Consider the following 16,081-nt stretch of genomic DNA (forward strand, 5'->3'; position numbering starts at 1 on the left):
GGGCCGGCAGCTCCAGAGCCCGTCCGGGAACCGCGATCTGCCCGCGCAGGGCAGCAGCCGCTCCCTTTTAGAAGAGGTTTCCGTTTACTTCTCTCCGCCCTCCCTCCCGGGTCGGCCTTCCGAGACTTACCGTTACGAGCAAACTCTTGCCGGGCGAGGCACTAACGACGAAGCCGAGACGCTCCGGGGAGGCTTCGGCAGAGATGCCGCTCCGGCGGGGGAAGGGGGCTGCAGAACGCCGAGCGAACGGGAATGCAGCGGGCGGGCCGGGCGCTGGGAGAGGCTGCACCCCCGGGGGCAGAGCGGGCGGCAGCGGGCCGAGGCCGTGCTCTCTGCAGTGCTGCTACAGTCGTCGCTGCCGGGACGGCGGCAGCCCGAGCCCGCCGCGGAGCGCCGCTGCCTGCGCCGAGCCAGGGTCCGCCCCGCCGGCAGCGTCCTCCTCGCCCTTCCCTTCGGCGCGGCGGACACGAAGCCCCCCGGCGGAGCCGCCGCTGCCGCAGGGCCGCGGCCCCGGCACGGCCGTTCGAAAATGGCGCGCGGCGCGCGGCCGCTCCCGCCCCGTCACCGCGGCAACGCCGCGCGCGCCCCCGCCACGCCCCGCCCCGCCCGCGCCGCCGGAAGCGCTGGCGTCAGGGCCCGGCGCCGGGCGGGGTGCGGCGCTCAGCTTCCGGCAGCCGCGGTGCGCGCCCCGGGTCGGTGTGCGCCGTGCGGTCAGGGGCGCAGAGCAGCCGCCGGGGTGGGAAGGGCCTGCAGCACCGCCCAGCCCTGCCCCATCTGCCGCACCGTGGCACTCAGTGCCCCAGCCAGGCTTGGCTGCAACACCTCCAGCCACGGCCACTCCACCACCTCCCTGGGCAGCCCATTCCAATGCCAATCACTCTCTCTGCCAGGAGCTTCCTCCTCACATCCAGCCCAGACCTCCTTCAGCCTCGCTTAGCACTGCGCGTTCCGGCCGGAGCACTTAGCAGCAGCCCAGCTGCTGTCTGTCTGCCTGTCTGCTTTCCTAGGTTTTGTCTCTTCGTTCAGAGTTTCAGCATGAAAAAGCTCACAAGGGTTGGTCCAAATCTGGACCAGGAGAAGTTTGCCTTATTGCTGATAACCTTTTCTGCTAACTAGTAGTGACTCACAACCTTAGGCACAAGTTTAAACTGTCCACTTGGTGATCATAACCTTCCATAACCCCTTCCTGGGGCAGGTCTAGGCTGGATGTTGTTAGGAAGTTCCTGGCAGAGAGAGTGATTGGCATTGGAATGGGCTGCCCAGGGAGGTGGTGGAGTGGCTGTGGCTGGAGGTGTTGCAGCCAAGCCTGGCTGGGGCACTTAGTGCCATGGTCTGGTTGGTTGGGCAGGGCTGGGTGCTAGGTTGAGCTGGCTGAGCCTGGAGCTCTCTGCCAGCCTGCTTGGCTCTGTGATTCTGTAACTGCCACTGCTGGGTGACTACAAGAGAACAGGTTGTTAGCAGCAGGTCTCATGTGCTCCTAGCATGGAGGTTTCAGTGACTCTATCAATGTCCACATTGAGGATAAAACCCTTCCTTGTGTCCCCACACCAGGAACAGTTTGAGTTAAGCTAACAGAGAGAGAGGTAAGCAAACCAACCAAGCGAAACACAGACCTAGAGCCAGCATAAAGGGCAGGAAATACATCCACAGTGCAATTGATCCTTCTAATAAACACACAAATTAATTGGTCCTTCTAATAAACCCACAGCACAATTGGTCTTCTAATAAACCCACAGCATAATTGGTCTTCTAATAAACCCACAGCATAATTGGTCTTCTAATAAACCCACAGATTAATTGATCCTTCTAATAAATCCACAGCATAATTGGTCCTTATAATAAACCCACAACACAATTAGCCTCCTGCAGCAGCAGCCATGGCAATTTAGAATCATATAATCCTGGAATTACAGAGTCACAGAATCAGGCAGGGTTGGAAGAGACCACAGGGAGCAGCCAGTTCCAACCCCCTGCCATGCCCAGGGACAGCTCACACTAGATCAGGCTGGCCACAGCCTCAGCCAGCCTGGCCTTAAACACCTCCAGGGATCAGGCTTCCACCACCTCCCTGGGCAACCCCTGCCAGCCTCTCACCACTCTCCTGCTCAACAACTTCCTCCTCACCTCCAGCCTCACTCTCCCCACCTCCAGCTTTGCTCCATTCCCCCCACTCCTGACACTCCCTGACAGCCTAAAAAGTCCCTCCTCAGCATTTCTGTAGCCCACTTCAGATACTGCAAGGCCACAAGAAGGTCACCTGGGAGCCTTCTCCCCTCCAGACTGCACAGCCCCAACTCCCTCAGCCTTTCCTCACAGCAGAGCAGCTCCAGCCCTCTGCTCATTCTCCTGGCCCTTCTCTGGACCCCTTCCAGCCCCTCCACATCCCTCTTGTCCCAGGGGCTCCAGAGCTGGATGCAGGTGGGGTCTCAGCAGTGGGGAGAAGGGGGGCAGAATCCTCTCCCTCACCCTGCTGAGAGGAGCAGGGTGCTGGTGCGTGCTGGGGCTGCTCGCACCTGAGCAGTGGAGAGGAGCAGGGTGTTGGTGCGTGCTGGGGCTGCTCGCACCTGTGGCAGTGGAGAGGAGCAGGGTGCTGGTGCGTGCTGGGGCTGCTCGCACCTGTGGCAGTGGAGAGGAGCAGGGTGCTGGTGCGTGCTGGGGCTGCTCGCACCTGTGGCAGTGGAGAGGAGCAGGGTGCTGGTGCGTGCTGGGGCTGCTCGCACCTGTGGCAGTGGAGAGGAGCAGGGTGCTGGTGCGTGCTGGGGCTGCTCGCACCTGTGGCAGTGGAGAGGAGCAGGGTGCTGGTATGTGCTGGGGCTGCTCGGGGAGCAGGGTGCTGGTGCGTGCTGGGACTGCTCGGGGAGCAGGGTGCTGGTGCGTGCTGGGGCTGCTCGGGGAGCAGGGTGCTGGTATGTGCTGGGACTGCTCGGGGAGCAGGGTGCTGGTGCGTGCTGGGGCTGCTCGCACCTGTGGCAGTGGAGAGGAGCAGGGTGCTGGTGCGTGCTGGGGCTGCTCGCACCTGTGGCAGTGGAGAGGAGCAGGGTGCTGGTGCGTGCTGGGGCTGCTCGCACCTGTGGCAGTGGAGAGGAGCAGGGTGCTGGTGCGTGCTGGGGCTGCTCGCACCTGTGGCAGTGGAGAGGAGCAGGGTGCTGGTATGTGCTGGGGCTGCTCGGGGAGCAGGGTGCTGGTGCGTGCTGGGACTGCTCGGGGAGCAGGGTGCTGGTGCGTGCTGGGGCTGCTCGGGGAGCAGGGTGCTGGTGCGTGCTGGGGCTGCTCGGGGAGCAGGGTGCTGGTATGTGCTGGGACTGCTCGGGGAGCAGGGTGCTGGTGCGTGCTGGGGCTGCTCGGGGAGCAGGGTGCTGGTATGTGCTGGGACTGCTCGGGGAGCAGGGTGCTGGTGCGTGCTGGGGCTGCTCGCACCTGTGGCAGTGGAGAGGAGCAGGGTGCTGGTGCGTGCTGGGGCTGCTCGGGGAGCAGGGTGCTGGTGCGTGCTGGGACTGCTCGGGGAGCAGGGTGCTGGTGCGTGCTGGGGCTGCTCGGGGAGCAGGGTGCTGGTATGTGCTGGGACTGCTCGGGGAGCAGGGTGCTGGTGCGTGCTGGGGCTGCTCGGGGGGCAGGGTGCTGGTATGTGCTGGGGCTGCTCGCACCTGAGCAGTGGAGAGGAGCAGGGTGCTGGTGCGTGCTGGGGCTGCTCGCACCTGTGGCAGTGGAGAGGAGCAGGGTGCTGGTGCGTGCTGGGGCTGCTTGCACCTGAGCAGTGGAGAGGAGCAGGGTGCTGGTGCGTGCTGGGGCTGCTCGCACCTGTGGCAGTGGAGAGGAGCAGGGTGCTGGTGCGTGCTGGGGCTGCTCGCACCTGTGGCAGTGGAGAGGAGCAGGGTGCTGGTATGTGCTGGGGCTGCTCGGGGAGCAGGGTGCTGGTGCGTGCTGGGACTGCTCGGGGAGCAGGGTGCTGGTGTGTGCTGGGGCTGCTCGGGGAGCAGGGTGCTGGTGCGTGCTGGGACTGCTCGGGGAGCAGGGTGCTGGTGTGTGCTGGGGCTGCTCGGGGGGCAGGGTGCTGGTGCGTGCTGGGGCTGCTCGGGGAGCAGGGTGCTGGTGCGTGCTGGGGCTGCTCGGGGTGCAGGGTGCTGGTGCGTGCTGGGGCTGCTCGGGGAGCAGGGTGCTGGTATGTGCTGGGGCTGCTCGGGGAGCAGGGTGCTGGTGCGTGCTGGGACTGCTCGGGGAGCAGGGTGCTGGTGTGTGCTGGGGCTGCTCGGGGGGCAGGGTGCTGGTGCGTGCTGGGGCTGCTCGGGGAGCAGGGTGCTGGTATGTGCTGGGGCTGCTCGGGGGGCAGGGTGCTGGTGCGTGCTGGGGCTGCTCGGGGAGCAGGGTGCTGGTGCGTGCTGGGGCTGCTCGGGGGGCAGGGTGCTGGTGCGTGCTGGGGCTGCTCGGGGAGCAGGGTGCTGGTGCGTGCTGGGGCTGCTCGGGGGGCAGGGTGCTGGTGCGTGCTGGGGCTGCTCGGGGAGCAGGGTGCTGGTGTGTGCTGGGGCTGCTCGGGGGGCAGGGTGCTGGTGCGTGCTGGGGCTGCTCGGGGAGCAGGGTGCTGGTGCGTGCTGGGGCTGCTCGGGGAGCAGGGTGCTGGTGCGTGCTGGGGCTTCAGGGGGAGCAAGAGATAGAGAGGGGCCTCAAGACTCAGCCTGCCCCTGTGTGGGACTCCTGGGACACAGTGACGCCCTGGTGGCCTGCCGCAGACCTGAGGGAGCCCGGGATGGTGTTCCGAGCCGACAAGGAGGTATGGTCACCTTTGCAAACTCGTTTTTACCAGTACTGGTGTAGCACCTGGCTGTGCGGTGGGGGTGAGTGTTGGAGGGCTGTGGCTGGCCAGGCAGCCAGAACGGCTCAGTGCTCTTGCTGAGTGGCCACTCAGACTTTTATAGGGCTCTTACTGGCCAGCTCAGCCTGACCTCGTGGCAGAGGCAGCCACAAGCCAGCAGCAGCTACCAGAAGTGTGGATTTGTTGAAGGCAGCATTGCTCAGCACTCTGGCACAGCCAGGGGGTCAGTCAGGAGCACGCTGCCCCTCGGCCAGTTCTCAAGCTTTAGGGGGAAGAGAACTCTGTGTGCACTCACTCATAAAGGGGAACCCTCTCCCTCGAGGATACCCAAAATAGACACCAAAGTGAAGATGAGGACTTGCTCAGTCTGTGGAAGCATCCTTACCTGGTGTCCCAGTCTAAGGCAGTGTGTGTGTGTCTAACTGCAGTGCCTGCTTTGAGGGGACCCAGCTCAAAATGCCTCTGCATCAGATCTCCATTTCTGCCCTCATCGAGGGTGCACTGTGGTTGGCTTTAATTACTGGGAGAGGTTGGCTCACAAAAAAGCAGTTTAAGAGTCTGGGGAAGGGGGTCCTGATTACTGTCTGGGAGGCACAAAGGTGATCTTTATGAGCTGTAGTAAGGCCTGGCCCTTTGTCAGATGTCTGCCAGGGCAGTTGCACCTGTTACAGTCCTGCAGTCCAGGGTCTGGCTGACTGACCAGCCAAAGTGGTGTGGGACCTGGGCTGGCCAATGGGCCAAATCACATAAGGCCCTGGGTGGCTGTCCAGTGGGAACACAGCCCTGTGAGCAAAGGCTGAGGGAGCTGGGGGTGTGCAGCCTGCAGCAGAGGAGGCTCAGGGCAGAGCTCATTGCTGTCTGCAGCTGCCTGCAGGGAGGCTGTAGCCAGGTGGGGTTGGGCTCTGCTGCCAGGCAGCCAGCAACAGAAGAAGGGGACACAGCCTGAAGCTGTGCCAGGGCAGGTCTAGGCTGGATGTTGTTAGGAAGTTCCTGGCAGAGAGAGTGATTGGCATTGGAATGGGCTGCCCAGGGAGGTGGTGGAGTGGCCGTGGCTGGAGGTGTTGCAGCCAAGCCTGGCTGGGGCACTTAGTGCCATGGTCTGGTTGGTTGGGCAGGGCTGGGTGCTAGGTTGGGCTGGCTGAGCTTATCCCAGAGCCTGCCTTACGTGCAAGGTGAGCTTGGAGGATCAGCAAGGGGGGTTAGAAGCAGCAGGATTAGTTACACAGAAGCAGCTCAGGGAGAGACACAGGCTCCCAGAGACACACAGACTCTTACCTGTGTTTGTGCCCTTGCTTTTATCCATCTCAGCCAGCCTGTGAGTGCAGCAGCCATCAGCACTGCTTCCCTTCACAGCCTAATTTCTCTCATTAAGGTATTCCAATCAGCCTCAAACCAGCACACACCTCAGTATCCTTGTAGCCAGGGCCCCAAACGGAACCCAGGACTCTAGGTGTGACCTCCCCAGTGCTCAGTCCAGGGGGACAATCCCTGCCCTGCCTAACAGCAGCATCACAGCAGCAGCAGCATTAATTGCCAGGCCCTGGAGGCTCACTGCTCACCCTCCGATGTAATTATCTTGTCAACCAAACGAGGGGAGGGAGAGAAAGCCTCGGCGCTGTGCAGGCAGTGCTCAGCACGACTGTAGCCACCAGGGCGACCCTCCCTCCCCCTCATCTGCTTGCCGGCAGGCTGCCAAGCTGTCACTGTCACAGCAGCTACCCGCACACAGCGCAGGCTGGCACGGGCAGCTCCAGCAGCCTGGCTCCAGCAGCCCGGCTCCAGCAGCCTGGCTCCAGCAGCAGCAGCCTGGCTCCAGCAGCCGGGCTCCAGCAGCCTGGCTCCAGCAGCCTGGTCCCCGTGCTCCTGTAAAGGCTTCTCCCAGCCCACGGGGGACACAGAGCTTGCCCGAGAGACTTCTCTCCCCAGACAGTATCTACCCAAGGCTCCCAGTACAACCTGGGCATGCTGGGCATCCCGGTCACCAAACTGAAAACCAAACTGGATGGGTGGAGCACTGCTGGATAAGGAATTGGCTGGATGGTGGCATGCAGGGAATGGTGATCAAGGGCACAATGCCCACCTGGAGACCAGGGCTGGGTAGTGTCCCTCGGGGGTCAGTGCTGGCACCAGTGCCATTTAACATCTTTGTCAGTGACATGCACAGAGCAATCAGTGCATCCTCAGCAAGTCTGCAGGTAGCACCAGGCTGTGTGGCACAGGTGACTTGCTAGAGGGCAGAGATCCATCCAGAGGGAGATGGACAGGCTGCAGAGCTGTGCCCAGGCCAACCTCATGGCATTCAACAAGGCCAAGGGTAAGGTCCTGCACCTGGGTGGGTGCAACCCCAAGCACAGCTCCAGGCTGGGTGGGGAATGGCTGAGAGCAGCCCTGAGGAACAGGCCCTGGGGGTCTGGGCTGATGCAAAGCTCCACAGGAGCCTGCAGTGTGAGTGCAGCCCAGACACAACCCTGTGCTGGGCTGCAGCAAGAGCAGTGTGGGCACAGGGCAAGGGAGGGGATTCTGCCCCTTGGCTCTGCTCTCCTCACACCCCACCTGCAGTCCTGGGGGCAGTTCTGCAGCCCTCAACACAAGCAGGACATGGAAGTGTTGGAGCCAGTGCAGAGGAGGCCACCAAGATGCTGAGAGGGCTGCAGCAGCTCTGCTCTGAGCACAGGCTGAGAGAGTTGGGGCTGTGCAGCATGGAGAGGAGAAGGCTTGGAGGAGACCTTGGAGTGGCCTTGCAGGATCTGAAGGGGGCTCCAGGAGGGCTGGGGAGAGACTACTGACAAGGTCTGGGAATGAGAGGAGGAGGAGGAATGGGTTTGAAGTGGCAGAGAGTGGGTTGAGAATGGATGTTAGGAAGAAGTTATTTGCAGTGAGGGTGGTGAGACACTGGCACAGGTTGCCCAGGGAGGTTGTGGAGCACAGAATCACCCAATGTGATCAAAGTGATTAAGGTCCCAGAACATGTCTGTGCTAGTTTGAGGTTAATTGGAATATTTTAGTGATAGAAATTAGCTGCTAGGCTGTGAAAAGGAAACAATGGTGACATCAGCTGCACTCACAGGCTTGCTGAGATGTCTAAAAGCAAGGGCACAAACACACACAGGGCAGTGAGAGAGTCTCTATCTGTCAGAGTTGTGTCTGTGTTTTCTCCCTCAGGCTTCTGCTGTTCTGCTGGATCTGTGTAACCCAACTAATCCTTCTGCTTTTAACCCCCCTTAGCAATCCTTCCAGCTCACCTTGCACGTGAGACAGACTCTGGGGTAAGATAGAGGGGTGGAAAGGAGGTGTTAGGGTGGTTGGGAGCCCCTCCTGGGGACTCTGGTTCCTGGCAGGGCTGTTGTGTTTCTGTGTTACCTTTAACTTGGGTGTTTCTGTCTAGAGCTGTAACTGTTGTAACTCTCTGCTTGTACATTGTGCTAAGCTGTGAATATAGAGCTTCAGTGCTTAACCTCCAGCCAGCTGAGTCTAGTCTGGGTGAGTTCACTGTGTGTGGGGGCAGGTAGCTCCCAAACCATCACAATGGTAACTCCCAAACCATCACCTGAGCATGGTGGAGGTGTTGAGCCTTGAGAGGAGAAGGCTGAGGGGGAAGGGCAGGATTAAGCCGATGGAGACAGCCTTCTGGGAGCAGTGTGATGAGATAAGTGCCTATCCAGCTGCAGTGAAGGTGTCCTTATTATCTATATTGGGATCTTGCACTTTTTAAAACTATGAGAATAAAAATAGTTGTGGCTAAGTGCAATTCTGAGACAAACCCTGAGAGCTCAGGTGGGTGGTGGGTGCTGCAGCTGACCACGGCAGCTGTCCGTGCCAGCACCGTCCGAGCAGAGCTGCTCCAGAGGTCTGCAGGTGGTGTGTCCTTTGCCATCTCAAGGTGACAGTGCAGGACTTAAGGCTGTTTGCTTGAGCTGGCTGGAATGGCATGATGGCAGATGGCAGGCAGTGGGAAAAGCAAGAATGTCGATGCCTTCTCCTCCCCGGCTCTAACAGTGCTGAGCAGGGACAGACGTTATTTCCCCGAATGCAAACGACAGCAGTGAGCTGCGGCGTGGGCAGTCAGCTCTCGGCCGGGCTCTGCGGGAGCAGATACTGCTCTTGGGGAGAGTGCCACTGAGCTTCCAGAGCCAAAGGAGCAGGCGGACACCCGAGCTCCTTTTCACTTGCAGAGCGTTGCGTGGGTAGCTGGCCTGGAGCTGCCTGTGTAGCCTTCCGTCCGTGCGGCAGGCAGCGGCCCCCGGGCGGCTCCCGGCTGCTCCGCGGTGCCCTTGCGCCACCTAGCGGCCTGCCTGCCCCGCTGGCCGCCCTACCGCGCACGCACCGGCTCCGGGCGTCACACAGCATCGCGCAACGGCAGGGGCTGGAAGGGGTCTCCAGAGGCCATCCTATGGGTCATGCAAGCCCTGTGAGGAGAGGCTGAGGGAGCGGGGGGTGAGCTGCCTGCAGGGAGGCTGCAGCCAGGTGGGGTTGGGCTCTGCTGCCAGGCAGCCAGCACCAGAAGAAGGGGACACAGGCTGGAGCTGTGCCAGGGCAGGTCTAGGCTGGCTGTGAGGAGGAAGCTCCTGGCAGAGAGAGTGATTGGCATTGGAATGGGCTGCCCAGGGAGGTGGTGGAGTGGCCGTGGCTGGAGGTGTTGAAGCCAAGCCTGGCTGGGGCACTTAGTGCCATGGTCTGGTTGGTTGGGCAGGGCTGGGTGCTAGGTTGGCCTGGCTGAGCTTGGAGCTCTCTGCCAACCTGCTTGGTTCTGTGAGTCTGTGGATTCAGCTCTGGTAGCTGAGGTGGCTTTTATGCTTCTCTTTTGGACAGCAAGATACATCTCAGCAATTGAGAAGGGAAAGAGGTGCCCAACGTGGCTTCAAACTAGCACACCAGGATACCTAACAGGCATCTAAATACTGAATCTGGTGCCTAAGCTCCAGTTCTGACTCATCGGTGCCCTCTGCACTGTGGCTTTAGTTGTGAGGGAACTGCAAAGGGAATGGCCTACACCTCCCATGGCTGCTGCAGCTGCTCCTGTCTGGAACACCACAGGGGGAAAAGTGATTTCATATAGCTTGGAGGGGTTTTTTGCACAAACAGCATTTCTGAGTTGGAAATTCATTGAGCTGCAAATCACTAAGGAGTGGGGGAGTCTCAGTAAATCCTTGCCTAAACTTTCATTCCTCATTTACAATATTGGGCACAGTCAGAGCCAAAAAGGTGTGAGATGGCTCTTTGGTGTGACCCAGCATGGGTGGTGTGGTTCTGTAAGACTCACTTTCTTTTAAGAACAGCAGAAGGACCACTTCTGATTAGGCAAAAACTTCAGGATCTGGCAGGACCCAGAGCTGTAAAAGGGTTTTCAGTCCTGAATCTGGAGAGCTGGCAGGCAAAACACATCTTTCTCTGGAAGATCATGAATCACATCATCAATTCTCACTGAAAAAGCAGCAGAGTCTGGATGCAGCTCAGAGCTGCCTCTGATTTTACTGCCTTCTCCCTGGGAAGCTCTGGAACCAGTGTCCAGCACTGGTAGAATGCTGGTGTAGATAACTGGATTGGAAGAGTTGTGGCAGCAGGAGAGCAGACGCTGGATTGAAGGATGTGGGATAGAAGCGAGGCTGATTGCTGTGCTGCTTGTGATGGGGAACAGCCGTCTGGGGGCTGTTCCTTGCACTTCCGTGTTTTGGTAAGCAAAGGGGCTAAGTATGTATCTGGTTCTGTGGCTAGCCAAAGCTGCCTTCAGGTGTTGGCCTTGCTCTGAGGCGAGAACAAACTGGGGTTCAGACGGGCGTGCAGACGAAGCAGGTTCTTTCCAGCACCATCCCGACACGGCCAGTTGGAGAGCCAAGGCCGAGGTTCGGCAGAGGCTCCGCGGCGGGGCTGGGACCGGGGCGCGGCGCTGCGGGGCGGCCGCGCTGCCATGGGGCGGCATCCGACGGGCTGGGCGGCGACGGCTGCGGCACCCGCACCCCAGCGCGGCGGGAGCCACCGGCTCTGCCCTGCTGACGGCACGGAGCGAGGGCACAGGTAGGAACGGCCCCGTCGCCGCCGTGCCCGCAGCGGGAGGGAGCCTGGCAGCAGCCCCGCCGAGCTTCGCAGCTCGCCCCTCCGGCGGCGGCAGCGCTGCGCCTCGCCCGTGCCGTGCGCCATTGTGCCGGCGGCGGTGCGGGGTGGGGGGGGGCTGTGCGGAGGTGTGCCCGCGGCCGCGGCGCTTTGTGCCGCCCGCCCGAGCCGCTTCGGGCTGCGTGCGGCACTGCGCTTGTCAGTGCCAACGAGGAGCGGCCGCGGCGGCGCACACGGCCGGTGGCAGCGGATGCGCAGGGGGGGCAGCCGGAGCCGTGCCACATGTAGGTGGGTACCCCCGCCGGGGTCCAGCTGTCTTTGTTCAGGGAGAGATGCGCAGGCAGGCGGGTTTGGGAAGGTGCCGCTTTATGGCTACCCGGGAATCCAGCGGCTGGGCTGGCTCCATCCCCGCTCCGTCTGCTCTTTGTTAGCGTTTTCCCGGGGAGTGCTGCGTGGGAAGGCAGGAGGCAGCAGGAGCTGTCAGGAGGATGACTTTGTTCCGCACGCTGCCTCTCCAGAGCGGCGTCGCTTTGTTTAAGCTCCCGTAAGCCATTTATCGCCGCACCGCCGTCACGTTTTAACGAGCTCTGAGCCCTTGCTGCTCTTCACCCTCGCAAGGCAGCGGGCATCGCCTCCGCTTCTCACCCAGCCCCCCGCAACCGGAGCAGGTAAGCCGGAGGTGCTGGCGTTTGGCGTGGGAAATTGTTGCCCGGTACCGTCTGTTCGGGTAGAAAATGCGCGGTTTAGAGGTAGAAATGCGCGTAACGTGGCTCCTCTGTGCCGGCGAGAGGGTCTTAACGAAGGGAGATTCAGGGGGTGCGGGTGGCTGCTTAATTAATTGTGCTGGTGCTGCCACGAGTCAGTCAAAAACCTGCTCCTGTAGTCGCAGCCCGTGGAACGTTAGCCTGCTCCTGCCCTCTCGTTGTGAGTGCAAAAATGCCCCGTTGAGGAAAAAAACAACACAGTTCAAGGGGTAAACAGAGCCCTGGAAACCACAACTCTGCAGGCTGGAAATCGAATATGCCTGACAAGAATGGCACTGAAAGTGATCTGCTCTTGGGGGATGGGGGCACGGAGAAAGCAGAGGCTGACGTGCAGCCACAGGCCTAATAATAGCTATTCTGTTGATAATAGATGCTCAGATAATGTAATTTGTTATATTCCCAAATGGCTTTTTTTCTGGACATGCCTTAAAATGGTGAGTAGCAGTTGCATGGGGAGAGCTCTTTTCTTAGAAGCTATGTCATTTAAGCCACTGGATAGCAGTAGCATGTAGCAGGTCCTACACTTGGACAGCCTGAAGATGACAAACTGGAGTCAGATGTGAATTTTCTCGGGTACCTTGTAAAGGCACACTGAAATTCCCATCACCAAGATACTTCTAATTGCACCTTGCATAGGCAATGAAGTCTTCTACCTGCAGCAAAACATTAATCAGTGGGCATAAATGTTAGGGTGAGCTTCTTCAACAAAGCCATTGATATTGTTGAGCAGAGGCAGTAGTTAGCTGGGCTGCATACAGCTTCACTTATGCCGCTTGAATCCAGGTCAGGACTTCATCCAGTTGACAAATTCAGTTCTTCCTTCGCTGTTATCAATTTGTCTCATTGGTTTTGAATATTTCATGGCAGCAATGAGCTCATATTTAACAGGGTGAAGTGTCTTGAAGCTTCCTGGGAGAGCCATTGGGATGTTTATTGGTGAGAATTCCAAGAGTGAGCTTGAAGTGTTTATTAACAAGTGTAGCATATAGCAAAGAGGTCTCTGCTGGTTGTTGTTTGGGCTTTCTTTTTCCCCTCCAGTAGGCAGATGTAGCTCAGAGCATCCTGTTGTAAAATGAAGGATCCTTTTCATAACCCATTAGGACAGGCCTGCATTTTAGAGAGAACTGCTTCACACTTAGGAGCAATGATGTTACTTTTGTGTAATGGCATCTTTTAAAGTGCACTGGTGGCCAACAAGTGAAGTATGGCATGAAGCATGAATGCCTTGCTGTGTTCTGTGCCACAACAGTGACTTCTGTTCTCTCTGCTTTTGTCTGAGTTTGTTCCATAGAGGTCTTCCTTTGGTCCTTCTCCTAGGCGGTTGGTAGCAGTGGTGAGTTGGTAATGCCTTAGGTGGACTACTTTCCCCAATCATCCAGTGCCTGAAAACCTAAACAAGAGACATTTGCTTTTGAAAGGGGCTGTTACTGAGGCAATAATGCTTCATTTTGATTGCATGTACCAAAAAACACCCTTTTCAATTTCCCCCTTCTAAGTTTGTTCCATAGAGGTCTTAATTTGGCCCTTGTCTTAGGCAGTTTGTAGCAGTGGTGAGTTAGTAGTGCCTTAGGTGCATTACTTTCCCCAAACACCCAGTGCCTGAAAAATAAAGATACATTTGCTTTTAAAAGGGGCTGTTACTGAGGCAATAATGCTTCATTTTAATGGCTAAAAAGCATCCTTTTTAATTTCCCTCTTCTAAGTTTGGCTGTTCAAAATTCTTCCCAAGTGCAAAGTCCTGCATCCAAGGGCAAGGTCCTGCAGCTGGGTTGAGGCAATGCCAAGCACAACACCAGGCTGGGCAGTGAGTGACTGCAGAGCAGCCCTGAGCAGAGGCACTTGGGGGTGCTGCTGGAGGAGAAGCTGCACAGGAGCCAGCAGTGTGCACTTGCAGCCCAGAAAGCCAAGCAGAGCCTGGGCTGCAGCAGCAGCAGTGTGGCCAGCAGGGCCAGGGAGGGGATTCTCCCCCTCTGCTGTGCTCTGCTGAGACCCCACCTGGGGTACTGCATCCAGCTCTGGAGCCCCTGGGACAAGAGGGCTGTGGAGATGCTGGAGAGTGTCCAGAGCAGGGCCAGGAGGATGCTGAGAGGCTGCAGCAGCTCTGCTGTGAGCACAGAGTGAAAGAGTTGGGGCTGTGCAGGCTGGAGCAGAGGAGGCTCCCAGGTGACCTTCTTGTGGCCTGCCAGGATGTGCAGGGGGCCACAAAAAAGCTGGGGAGGGACTTTTGAGGCTGTCAGGGAGAGACAGGACTGGGGGGGAATGGAGCAAAGGTGGAGGTGGGGAGAGTGAGGCTGGAGGTGAGGAGGAAGTTGTTGAGCAGGAGAGTGGTGAGAGGCTGGCAGGGGTTGCCCAGGGAGGTGGTTGAGGCCCCATGGCTGGAGGTGTTTGAGGCCAGGCTGGCTGAGGCTGTGTGCAGCCTGCTCTAGGGTAGGGTGTCCCTGGGCATGGCAGGGGGTTGGGACTGGCTGCTCCTTGTGGTCTCTTCCAGCCCTGACTCTATGACTCTATGAAGTTTGTTCCATAGAGCTCTTACTTTGGCCCTTGTCTCAGGCAGGTGGGCGCAGTGGTGAGTTGGTGATGCCTTAGGTGCACCTTTCCCAAACACCCAGTGCCTGAAAACTTAGGATGCATTTGCTTTTAAAGAGGCCTGTTACTGAGGCAATAATGCTTCATTTTAATTGCATGTACCCAAAAGCATCTTTTTTAATTCCCCCCTTCTGATTACAGCAGTGAGAATGACTTCAGTGGTTCCTTCCCTTAGTCACTCTGAAGCCTGTTTTGCAAGGCAGCTCAGCTGCTGAAAATCGATCTGTCTGTGAGTAATGTAGCTTAGGGCTAGTCTAAGGTATTCCTAGAGTAGCTGTGGTAGGTAAGCTCCTTTTAAATAACAACTACATGGCATAATAAGTGTTGACTGGAATGTGATGATGAGTTTATGAATATGGATGTGTTTGGTGGTGGCTTCACAAGGGAGTCAGACATCAGCAGGATTTTCATACAAGGAGCATAAGCTCAAATGACTGTTTTGACTTTGTTTCCTCACAAGCCAAGAGAGCAACAAGGGTGGAGTTGTTGGGGTTTTTTTTTTTCATATTCTGAATTATTCATATTTGGAAATTGCTGACTGATGAGAAGGGATTTGGTTTTCCTCTTGCATAGAACCAGTGCTGAGCCTTCAGTCCATAAAGAGTCGTAGCAAGCATGGCTAAGCCTACTGCTGGCATGTCAGGAAGGGACAGTCAGTTTCTTTAGAGGCAACAGACTCAGGGCATGATAAATCAGCATGATGGAAGCGTTGAGATGCTCTAAACACCTTCATGTATTTAGGAACCAAGCTAGGAGCAGCTGTGGAGCTGTTGGAGGGTAGGAGAGCCCTGCAGAGGGACCTGGCCAGGCTGCATGGGTGGGCAGAGGCCAAGGGGATGAGACTGAACAAGGCCAAGTGCAGGGTTCTACACTTTGGCCACAACAACCCCAAGCAGCACTACAGGCTGGGGCCAGAGTGGCTGAGAGCAGCCAGGCAGAGAGGGAGCTGGGGGTGCTGGCAGAGAGGAGCTGAAGAGGAGGCAGCAGTGCCCAGGTGGGCAGCAGAGCCAATGGCATCCTGGGCTGGCTCAGGAGCAGTGTGGGCAGCAGGACAAGGGAGGTTCTTGTGCCCCTGTGCTCAGCACTGCTCAGGCCAGCCCTGGAGTGCTGTGTCCAGTTGTGGGCTCCTGAATTGCAGAGAGCTGTTGAGGTGCTGGAAGATGTGGAGAGAAGGGCAGCAAGGCTGGGGAGGGGCCTGGAGCACAGCCCTGTGAGGAGAGGCTGAGAGCCTGCAGCAGAGGAGGCTCAGGGCAGAGCTCATTGCTGCCTGCAGCTGCCTGCAGGGAGGCTGTAGCCAGGTGGGGTTGAGCTCTGCTGCCAGGCAGCCAGGGACAGAACAAGGGGACACAGCCTGGAGCTGTGGCAGGGCAGGTCTAGGCTGGATGTTGTTAGGAAGTTCCTGGCAGAGAGAGTGATTGGCATTGGAATGGGCTGCCCAGGGAGGTGGTGGAGTGGCCGTGGCTGGAGGTGTTGCAGCCAAGCCTGGCTGGGGCACTTAGTGCCATGGTCTGGTTGGTTGGGCAGGGCTGGGTGCTAGGTTGGGCTGGCTGAGCTTGGAGCTCTCTTCCTGCCTGCTTGGTTCTATGATTCTGTTTTGTCCTTGCTCCTGTGTATTTGAGTAAGAGTGGATCAAGCTGGGTGATGTGCATGTTCAAATAGAATTGATGAGGTTGCCTTCACTCAGGTTCCTCAAACCCAAGCTCCTCTCTTCACTTGGCTTGCACTTGAATGTGCCTTCACCTGCTATTGCTTTAATCTGTTATTTAAATTGATTAGTGATTGATAAAAAGTAACTTTGCTTCCATGGAGACTCTGTGAGTTCTGTCTTCGGGCAATAAGGAGTTCTTGTGTGGATCTGGTGCTCATTGTTCCCATC

The 16,081-nt window shown here is 58.2% G+C and overlaps 2 protein-coding genes across 5 annotated transcripts in view; one reads left to right on the forward strand and one right to left on the reverse strand.

Annotated features, from left to right (window-relative positions):
* CEP135 (centrosomal protein 135) overlaps positions 1-504 on the reverse strand; it is a 30,170-nt gene extending 29,666 nt beyond the window's left edge. Inside the window, exon 1 of one of the 2 annotated variants that reach the window (XM_064149306.1) lies at positions 131-504. The gene's annotated coding sequence lies outside the window, so the exon portion shown is untranslated. The remainder of the gene's footprint in view (positions 1-130) is intronic. The other variant, XM_064149305.1, reaches the window with a different exon arrangement.
* A 9,924-nt stretch (positions 505-10,428) lies between these two features.
* Positions 10,429-16,081, forward strand: part of CRACD (capping protein inhibiting regulator of actin dynamics) — a 99,579-nt gene continuing 93,926 nt past the window's right edge. The window contains exon 1 of one of the 3 annotated variants that reach the window (XM_064149317.1): positions 10,429-10,478. The gene's annotated coding sequence lies outside the window, so the exon portion shown is untranslated. Of the gene's footprint in view, positions 10,479-11,038; positions 11,144-11,177; positions 11,524-16,081 lie in introns of those variants that run through there. The other 2 variants (XM_064149316.1, XM_064149315.1) reach the window with 2 other exon arrangements.

The sequence above is a fragment of the Pogoniulus pusillus genome, chromosome 9 (assembly GCF_015220805.1).
Source record: "Pogoniulus pusillus isolate bPogPus1 chromosome 9, bPogPus1.pri, whole genome shotgun sequence".
NCBI lineage: Eukaryota > Metazoa > Chordata > Aves > Piciformes > Lybiidae > Pogoniulus > Pogoniulus pusillus.